Source organism: Mytilus galloprovincialis, chromosome 10, assembly GCF_965363235.1.
Source record: "Mytilus galloprovincialis chromosome 10, xbMytGall1.hap1.1, whole genome shotgun sequence".
Classification (NCBI taxonomy): Eukaryota; Metazoa; Mollusca; class Bivalvia; order Mytilida; family Mytilidae; genus Mytilus; species Mytilus galloprovincialis.
Window position 1 is genome coordinate 40,596,818 of NC_134847.1, and position 11,069 is coordinate 40,607,886.

Genomic DNA, 11,069 nt, shown 5'->3' on the forward strand with positions numbered 1-11,069 from the left:
ACAATAACTGAACCATGAAAATGAGGTCAAGGACAATTGAAATATTAAAGACAAAAACATCATAACATAAGGCCTCTACATACAAAATATGACGGTCTTCTACCTTCTAAAATGTCAAGCTTTTTAAGTATTTAGTTATCACTGCCTCTGGATCACTATTCCTTTTTTCAGCTTAGTGTGACAAAAGTTGCAGGCTTGACAAAAACTACTGACTAGAATGAGGTATCTTTTTTATTTGCAGGGTAAAATGCAGTTTCATAAATACATATTAACTATAAATATCAATACAGCTTGAAATACCAGACATGAGTAATAAATGTATGCTTTCAAAATTTGAGTAGGTAAGAAGGTGAAAGTTTGAAAAAATGTATGGCATTTATAAAAAAATATCAGACAAAAAGACGTAATTGTGAGGTAATGCCAACTTAGTAGTTTTAACAGTCATAGTTCAGATATTTTCACACTAAGAGAGTATTGTCAGAAGTTTTCTGATATATGTACATTTACGATAAAAATATGCATGGTAAATTTTAGTAAAAATATCTGTTAAAAATTTCCATGAAATTTACATTATTATAGCATTTTCAAAGCAACTTGAGAAATCTATATATAGATTTGAAAAATTCAAAACAAAATGAAACCAGTGGGCCAAAACAAAAATGTATGTTTGGTTGACATTGATGGTAAACTGTTTAAAAAGACCAACTGGAAATATTTACTCATAGGATAGTTATTGATTCAGATTTGGGTATTTTTGTAACTTTACTTTTACTCATTATTTTACAAACCCTGCCCGAACAATTTTGATCTTAAAAATTATTCTAGTCTAAACTTCTTATTAAAGTTCTGCGGCAGTCTGAAAAGACCATTTTATCAGTCATAAGCTTAAAAAAACTGAGAAAAACCATGTCAAGTTTTCCATTAACAGAAGAACTGAGAAATAACATGCATAGTTCACCATTAGCATGATTACAACAACAGGTTAATATAGGCACTTATAATGGCGATCAGATGTGAGAAATAAAAATATATAAAGATTTGTTAACAGATATATATTTAATTTGGTCCTACAAAGGATATTGCACATTAAAATATATATGGTTTTAATGGTGTAAACTATTATCATATAATAAGATTTTTTATAACCAAAGAAGTATATGTATTAACCAATATCTGTGCAACTGGTAAACTTAATTGTATATAGAGCTATACTGTTGTTGATTGTCAAAAGTAATATTGCCCAGATGAAAAAACTGCCTCCAGGTGATCTCAAATAAAACTTATCCCAGTTCCACATATTAAATCTCTTTTTAAATGTTTGACATTTATTTTTTTAAACAACTTCTTGATGACCAGTTGCAAAAAAATTGGTAACACATTAAAAGTATAATAAGAAATGATATTAATTACAATTATAAAAACTATTAGACTTTTTAAAAATTTACAAGTATACATTATTAAATAGAAAGATAAATTTTCAACCTTTTAAATGTAAAAAATAAATACAGCATGTACAAAATCTAAAATTCAGAAAAGACCATTCGATAAAATGTTTATTTCATATACACAATAATTTTGTTCATATCTACACAACTTTAAATTCAATTTGTCATAAGTGGTTCATCTGCAATGTTAAGATTGTTTACAAAACAAAATATACAAAAACATGAATAAAATGTCATGATAAATCAATAATTTCTGATGTATAAAATCCAAACCAAAATACATTTTCAATGGAAAAATTAGTAAATTTATATCTTAAAACTCAATGTCTTAATGATTTATCTCTCAATTATTAGTATAACAAATGCATAACAATCCTACCTTTAAGAAGTACTTAAACTTTTATAAATATTTTAAATGCCTATGTAAAATGTGATACAAAGGCCGAATGACATTTGGTTACATCTACACCTGTTTTGAACACTTCATCCTATGAGTAGAAATATGAGTATCTTCATGGTCATATGCAATTATTTGACATATTAATTCATCCAATATGTTGTAGAATGTGCTAAGTCCCAGCATTAGGGTAATTTTTGTTTCTTGTTTTACAACAGAAACTTTGCATGTGCTACCCAATTTCTTTCAACAATAAAGTTTAAAATAATCTAAAATCAAGATCTGCAGAAATGAGCTGAAAAGACTTAAAGACATAAAAAAAAATATGAATGGATATATATACTGGAAAAGTTATGGTATTTTATAAATGCTATTTTGTACCAAGGGGAAATAATCCAGCACACTCAATGACTGTCTAATACCTAATAGTCCTTTGCCTGGAAACAGATATAAATAACATGTAATATGAAAAGACACTCGGTGTGAGGCTCCAAGGCAATTATTCAAGTTATATGTCAAGAATGAAGACTTTCAAAAAGGTTTAAAAATTGGGGCATTTATGCATTTAATCTAAATAAAAATCAAATATGAACAACAAATTGCATTGCATACTAAGGAACAATTCTATAAGAGTTGCGTACATAAAACTGAATCAATTTCAAGAACAACCAAAAAAATGCACTAATTGTATGTATTTTTTCTCATTTTTAAAAGTATCAGTTCTAGAGGCTACCCATTTCTAATTGCAATGAAAATGGTCATTATCTAAACTAAAAGCAAAATAGCAAATAAAGTTTCTCTAATATGACAAAAAGACAAGGACAAATTTATACATAAAAAGAAATAAGATAATACAAACTAGTACTTAACTTATAAACAAATACTACATTGCTAAAGCTATATTTATAAACAAACACATTAACTAGTTCAGATGCAACATGGTCCAGTATACAAGTCTTTTTATCCGTACAAGTTGCTTTTGCTAGAGTATTTATGCTTACATTATAAAAATGACAAAATTTAAATGAGTCAAGAATTTGAAAAAAAATGACAACCTCTGCTGTATCAAATTTTTTAAATGATTTGCCTTGAAAATTGCATATATACAGGTATTAGCAGCTTTCAGGATGAACCCTAATCCCTAAGGCCCAGACCAAAACTGTTTTCTGGGCGTTAACATTTTGCACAAGCTAATATTTAAAAATTCACTAAAAACTATGTTAGCATGCTTTCTATGTCAATATTTTTGTATAGACTATTTAATCTAAAATATTAACGGAGAAACCTCCACTGTAAATAATCATATCTTAAAAAAATATATATTAATAGAAATAAATACTCTATGAAAACATAAACAAAAAATCTGGCAACATTTCCACTTATACAACCTTTAAATCAATTCATTTTTTTTCAAATTAAATGTTCAACCTTTATCATGATGTCTACCTTAAATGCAGGATTGATTGATTGATTGTTGGTTGCTTAACCTCCAGTGTTACAACCTTTATCATTATGTCAACTTTAAATGCAGGATTGATTGATTGATTGTTGGTTGCTTAACCTCCAGTGTTACAACCTTTATCATTATGTCAACCTTAAATGCAGGATTGATTGATTGATTGTTGGTTGCTTAACCTCCAGTGTTACAACCTTTATCATTATGTCAACCTTAAATGCAGGATTGATTGATTGATTGTTGGTTGCTTAACCTCCAGTGTTACAACCTTTATCATTATGTCAACCTTAAATGCAGGATTGATTGATTGATTGTTGGTTGCTTAACCTCCAGTGTTACAACCTTTATCATTATGTCAACCTTAAATGCAGGATTGATTGATTGATTGTTGGTTGCTTAACCTCCAGTGTTACAACCTTTATCATTATGTCAACCTTAAATGCAGGATTGATTGATTGATTGTTGGTTGCTTAACCTCCAGTGTTACAACCTTTATCATTATGTCAACCTTAAATGCAGGATTGATTGATTGATTGTTGGTTGCTTAACCTCCAGTGTTACAACCTTTATCATTATGTCAACCTTAAATGCAGGATTGATTGATTGATTGTTGGTTGCTTAACCTCCAGTGATACAACCTTTATCATGATGTCAACCTTAAATGCAGGAAAAAATTATTCTAACAAAGGAGGATCACACCCCGAAAGTCTGAATAATAACCTTTTTATTTGGATATCTCCTGTATCAATGCCCCGACAAATGTTAACAATTCACTATACAATGTTAACCATGCATGTGTAAACCAATTTGATGGTCAAATCTATTTTAATTGCATTATTCTGTTGACCCTCTTGCTGTCTAGATTTTTATAAACCAAAGTATTTCTTATTATAACATAAGAAATTTGAAAGAACTGTTCCATTGTGAAACTTCTATGTTACAGCATCATTAAGAGGCTGAGAAACTTTCAATACAAAAATAACAAAGCACATATGTAATGCCCATTTCAATTGTGGTACATTTTCTGTACCAAGATATCAATAATTATGTTAGATGCAGAAATCGAAACTGCTCGGGTGAAACTTTGGAGATCCAATATGACACTTAGATCTATTCCATTAAAATTGAGGGTAGAAAGGAACTTAATGAATCCCCTTATAACCAACATACTTGACTTGAGCAATTTTGTAAACAACAAATGATCCATGACCAATTTTCTCTTCCTTCCCTCCCCCATTCACTTTAATAGAATAGTCCTTAACTGACTCAATCTGTATCTTTTCAAAGTAATCTGAATATCAACATTTTTCAATTAAACAAGTGTGGACACAGATGAGTGTGGATAGTATGTTTGGATGTTTGACAGTGTCTTATGACAAAAGGAGTTCTATGTTTTTCCTATATGGTGTTATTAACTGTGTTGCACGATGACAACCAATCTGAGCATTAGGAGTGTTATTTATTAAAAAAAAATATGTCCAAGGCATGTAGGAGACAGTAATTACATTAGTTACCAAATTATTATGATATAATATGTTCTACATCTTTGATTTTGGATACATTTTGTAGCTAGGAGAGCAACACATAATAGCTAGGTTCTTTTTTCACATGTTTTTTTCTAAATGGGACATGATATCTAGTTTTGAGAACATGATATAAGGAGCCTGTAATTCAGTGGTTGTCGTTTGTTTATGTGTTACATATTAGTTTTTTGTTTATTTTTTTGATAAAAAATAAGGCCATTAGTTTTCTCGCTTGAATTGTTTTACATTGTCATTTCGGGGCCTTTTATAGCTGATTATGCCGTATTGACTTTGCTGGTTTATCCCCGTACAGTGACATGTAGATGTTAATTTCTGTGTCGATTTGGTCTCTTGTGTAGAATTGTCTCATTGGCAATCATACCACCTCTTTTTTATATGTATTTGCTTACTATTGGTATGGTTCTATTTATATTACTTTGTGGTGGATCGTCGGTATCATTAGTTAAAATTTTGTTAAAATGTTCAATTGTTCCTCAGATTAGAATACATTTATTGGTTTTTAGTAATGACAATGCCTGACATGATGCTTGGGGATAGATGAGCTAGGAAGTAAACTTCTGTGCTGATTTATATCAATTCTTTGATTATATCTCCTCCAAAGTTGGTCGAAGTAAAGAAAATTTTTCATCAAAAAACTTTTGTGAGCATGCTTCAATGACTCATAACTGCTCCAAAAGTAATCTGATAGAATTTCAAGCATGTTAAGCCAATATTATCAACATCTACTTAATTAGTCTTAATATGTCTAAATATCTAAAAAGTCATAGTATTCAAAAGGTAATGCAAAGTTATTCCTTTTCATTTTTTGTATGTTATATGGATACAAATATAAGTGATACATGTACCAATACAATATTTGTTGTGGTATGAAAGTGTAGTAATTATCATTTACTGTAACAATGTTAATTCACTCAAATTAAGAAATAAACAAATGAATGGACCAGATGCTCCACAGGGTGCAGTTTTATACGACTGCAGAGGTCGAACCCTGAACGGTTGGGGCTAGTATGGACACAACATTCAAGCTGGAAACACACTCTGAATTTGGATTGTGATTAAATATTTGACTAAGCTTAGGTTTCTGACACAAAATGAATGTGGTCTAATGAACTTAAAATATTTGTTTTGCTTTGGAGCAATTCACTATGTTGTTGAATATTTAAAATCCTTTCAAAAAAAAAATATTTGAAGAAATTTTCTTTTTAATTTCAGAAATGAGAAAAATTGACCCCCCTCCCCAAATTTTTTTTCACCTCCCCCTTTTCCTTATTCAAAAATGATCTCAATTCAAATTTCTAATGGAGTTTGCAACAATAACTACTCATTTAAAATACATCATAAAATATTAAAATATAAAATGTCATACAGTCTTGGTTAAAATTAATAATAATTAAAAAATAAATGGGGAATGTGTCTAAAGGGACAAAGATGATGCCCCCGCTAGCATATAACGTTATAAAGGGACATAAATCAATGAAGCTGCCAAATATTAAACTTAAACTAAGTTTAGAGGTAATAAGCCTTATATACACATTTCATTTAATTTAGTGGAGACAAACTTAAGTTAAGAGATCAGAAAATAAAAAATTCTTCAATCTTTCCATTTGTAAAAGGGCATATTAACCCTAGAATTATAATCAAAGTGCTTGTAATCACTGAATGGTAATCAATGACTGCTTTAATTTATCAGTTGGTAATAAAGTGAATATTGCATTGTATATTGTATAAATAGCATTGATTTAAGTTGATTAAACTACTATCCTGAACAAAGAAAGATAACTCTAATTTTCAAAGAAGATATCATAAAGCATTGGTTTTAGGTTATTCAATAACAATTCTGGACGTTTTGGCCCTTAATTCCTAGAATGTTTGCCCCATAACCCACAAAATATATCCCAACCTTCTACTTATGGTATGAAACATTGTGTTACAATTTCAGAACAATTGAAATACTTATACACAACTTTTTGTACTGACACTCTAGATTAAGTCTTGTTTTGGGCACCTTTGTACCCCTTATTTCTAAACCTTAGGGACCATAACCCCCAAAATCAATCCCAAGCTTCCTTTTGTGGTTATAAACATTGTGTTATAATTTTATTGATTTCTTTTTACCAGTCGCGGATCCAGAAATTTTCATAAGAGGGGGCCCACTGACTGACCTAAAAGGGGAAGGGGGGGGCTTCAGTCACGCATCAGTGATTCCCTATATAAGCAACCAATTTTTTTCCAAAAAAGGGGGTCCCGGGCCCCCCCCTATATCCGCCTCTGTTTACTTATACTAAAGTTATTATCTGAAAACCATCTGTCTTCGCACAGGATACCAATTTACGACTGCATTTTGTGGTTGTATAAAAATGTCGAACATGTACAATTAAATATAGTTTTAGAAATCAATTAGACTAGATAGGCCTTATAATTTTTTTCAAAATAATTGAAGGACCATTTACACTCAGGACCGAGACATCAGCAGGCATTACAGATGTATTAAAACAACCTACATTGTAGCCTCATATTGCTAGTAGCGGGAGTAGCATTGTCGGGTAAATTTGTTCTTTTTTTTCTATAAAATGTTTGGTTCAAATCAAAATAGAATGCTTTTATCTCCCCAATACTTACATTGTACATAGAGGTGATACTACTTTGAAAAATCCTTGTCCATGAGAGTTGTCTGTCAAATCTTTATTTCACAAAGAATGAATTGCATAACAGTGAACTGAGCTCAAAGCAAAGTACTTTAATAATACACTTAGACAAAGAGCTAAATCCAGTGATATACTTTGAACTACAGGTCCTTCATGAACATCCATCCACCAAAACCATATCTCAATAACATTCCATACTACATGGTTGGATTCAGAAGGCCTGAAAAAGACTTGATTTTTTTTTTATCGAATTTTAAGTATATATGCACAGGTTAAAACTTTATTGTGGTATAATCATTCAGTATCTAGCAACTATCAATTTGCTTCATGCACATATTGATATAGGTTGAGTGCCCCTCTGTCGGAAATAAGAACACACCTCCGCCTAATTTTAGTCAACTGACGAAGAAACATTCAAAACTATAAAATGTTATCTAAGACTTGTTAGTGTCTATTTACCATTGCCACTGAATAAGATTCAATATCTATATATAGCTACAACCAATGAAAATCAATACGCCTCTAATAGCTATAGACTAGCATTGAAATCCCAGTTTTCAAAAATGGTAGCTAGATGGAACTAAAAAATTTGAAACAATAGATCTTAAATATTTCAAATGCATGTTAATTTAATTATATTAATTCTCCAAAATTCACCATGTTTTTCCTTTTTTTGTTTTCTGTTCGAGACCGTATATGACCTCTATGGAGCCTTTTCAACTTATAAAAGGGGGGATACATTTCCATAGAATAAAACTTTTCTGAAAGAATTGATTCCATATATTTTAAATAAATATTGAAGTCCATCTCAGGCATCTAGGAACAGGCTCAACATTACTTCTATACATGTATTAATATATTCCAAAAATGTGGACAAACTTACATTAAATATTTTACTTCAATGACTTTAATTAGTGGAGGAGATCAAATTAAAAAGTTGCAATGGTTAAATACTCCAATGGCAGTCTTTCCAGCTAAAATCTTGTGTGTAGAATGTGATATACCATTTTTGGGTCTATATACTGTCCTTTATCATGTTTATATTTAGGTCATTTTGACACAGCAAAATAAAAAAAAGATGTTAACTGTGATCTGGAAATTGAGTTCTTTTTTGCAAAATAAACCCACTAAAACTTAACTTTAAATGCAAAAGACCCCTAAATGGCTAACAGATACAATTGCTATAGATAAAATTGAGAATGGAAATGGTTAATGTATCAAAGAGACAACAACCCGACCATAGAAAAAAACAACATATAGAGAATAGTCCATGATTAATCATGATATTAAAGAATTCATGAAATTTACACCTATTCTGTCAGTTGAATGGACTACATTGTAGAATGAGATAAGTTATAGAGAGTAAAAAACATAAAGGTTTTTTCCAACAGGTGTGGTGTAAATTAAATCAGTTGTATTTTATGGCTGACATATTTATGTATATACATTTGTACATGTATGTAGATCATTGGCTTTTCAACGCATTGATATTTTTCAATACCGATTATCTATTTATTGTTCTATTGTTGGTATTTTTCAGCTTCCTAAAACAGTTTTCACACAACATGAATGCAAGCTTGAAAGGGTGTCCTCACACATTTTGACGTGGCTGCAAAAATTTTGGTTGACATATGTGTCCTCTTCTCATCAGTTACTGTGCTATTAAGAATGCATTCTGGCGTCACAATTTCATTTGAAAAGGCTAAGTACAAACTCAAATGACATACCAAAACATATGATCTGACCATACAAATGTACATGTACATGTATGAGGGTAGTAATGGGGTACCTTATTGAAGTATTCTTGCCAAATGAAAACAACGGTAATTTTTAGACACGACGATAAAATGTACACTTATTTTCAGAAGATAAAAAAATCAGCTGAATTTTGACAAATCACGCTATATGTTTTCCAAAAATAACAGTAATGATAATTATTTGAGAATCTGTCAAATCACCTTCAGAATATTTTCACTAATCACAGCGAGTTAAATTCAAACTAATTTGAAGCTAACGGTAGCGGAGAATGACTGTTTGACACCTGACAGTAAATTTAAGGGCATTACCACCCTCATGTATGTACATATCAGTTTTTCTTCATATAAGCCAGTGAGCCGCAATGAACTTAATGGCGAGCGAGTGTAGCTAATGAGCTAATGTGAATCAAATTGTGTCCTGAGTGGGGGATATATAAAGGGATCTATACGAAGAAAACCTGATTATCTGTTTATCATTCTATCTCGCACACATGTATAAATTATCAGCTTACCTGCACATGATTATCATAAAATATTTGACAGTGAACCGCAATGAACATTTTTAGCAAGTGAGCCCAGCTAATGAGCTAAAATGAATCAAACTGTGTGCTCATGCAATCAGAGTTGGTGATATTTTAAGGTATCTTTACCAAGAAAACCTGCAAATCTCAGTGGCGGATCCAGAACTTTTCATAAAGGGGTGGGGGATTCTGACTGACCAGAGGGTTGCCCTCTCCCGTCATGGTTCAATGATTTCCTACATGTATATAATCAACTTAATTTCCCCCACCCCCTTGGTCTGTCTATGCATGTCTATAGTCCTGCGAAATAGTACTAATACTGGTTTTTTTTCCCCCCATATTTGGCCCTACACAGTTGCTTATCTGTTTATCTTTCTATCACTGGCATTTTTAGACTAGAGATTTCATGCATTCAAACACATGTTCTATTGACCCTTTCGGTGTGTGTCTTTTTTTTTTTAAATTTCTCAATCTGGATGTAGGAATTTGATATTTTTTTAATTTGGGACTTCAGGATTTCATGTTTTTTATGTTAGGATTTCGTGATCAGGACAACTCCAATCCCACTCTTAAATAATGACTTATTTAGACTTATCTTTTAATTCTATAAAAAAATGCAACTCAGAACAGGAAAAATGACACTAAGTCTGATTTACTTCGACTATTGATCAGCTTATATGCAAAGCTAAAAACAGACACATAAATAACATAAAATAGTGCACTTTAAATGTACAATCCAGACACGTGTTACATGAGGAGCCAGTTTGTTTACAAATAATTGTGTCACGTGAAGGCGCACTGACGTCACAATTTGCATTGATCTTGCAATACACTACAATTCACTCATACAGAACCCATGATCATGCAAACATGTAACGTGAATGGGATTGGTTATCAAATAATACGGAATTAATGCGTGTACAGTTTTAGAAGAAATTAGTTCATCAAATAGATTTTGACACGAATAGGTCGGGTTGACATTTCTGTCATCGGGGATAATATGGAGATAAATGGGATTAAACTGACCGTCAAAAATGTCTATAGACGCACATCTCCAGAACCTTATAATTAATAAGCCATACTTACCAAAATTACTCTCTATATATATTTATAAACCTTACGTGAGTAAAATTTCACAATGATAACGATAAGTAATTTTGATGATGGTGATGATATTACTGATAAAGTGTGTATATATTTCTGTAAACGAAGTTGCCTGTATACTTCACTAAGGATTACATTTGAGCGCAAGGAGATCTCTATTTGTGGATCGGTTTATTAATTAATACCTTTGAACCCAGGGT

At 31.2% G+C, this 11,069-nt stretch overlaps 1 long non-coding RNA gene across 1 annotated transcript; it reads right to left on the reverse strand.

Annotated features, from left to right (window-relative positions):
* Positions 1–213: 213 nt before the first annotated feature.
* LOC143047564 (uncharacterized) lies at positions 214–4,613 on the reverse strand. Its single transcript, XR_012969598.1, has 2 exons — positions 3,955–4,613; positions 214–3,288 (listed from the first exon to the last, which is right to left on the reverse strand). It is a non-coding gene; the product is annotated as an uncharacterized LOC143047564 (long non-coding RNA).
* Positions 4,614–11,069: the final 6,456 nt, after the last annotated feature.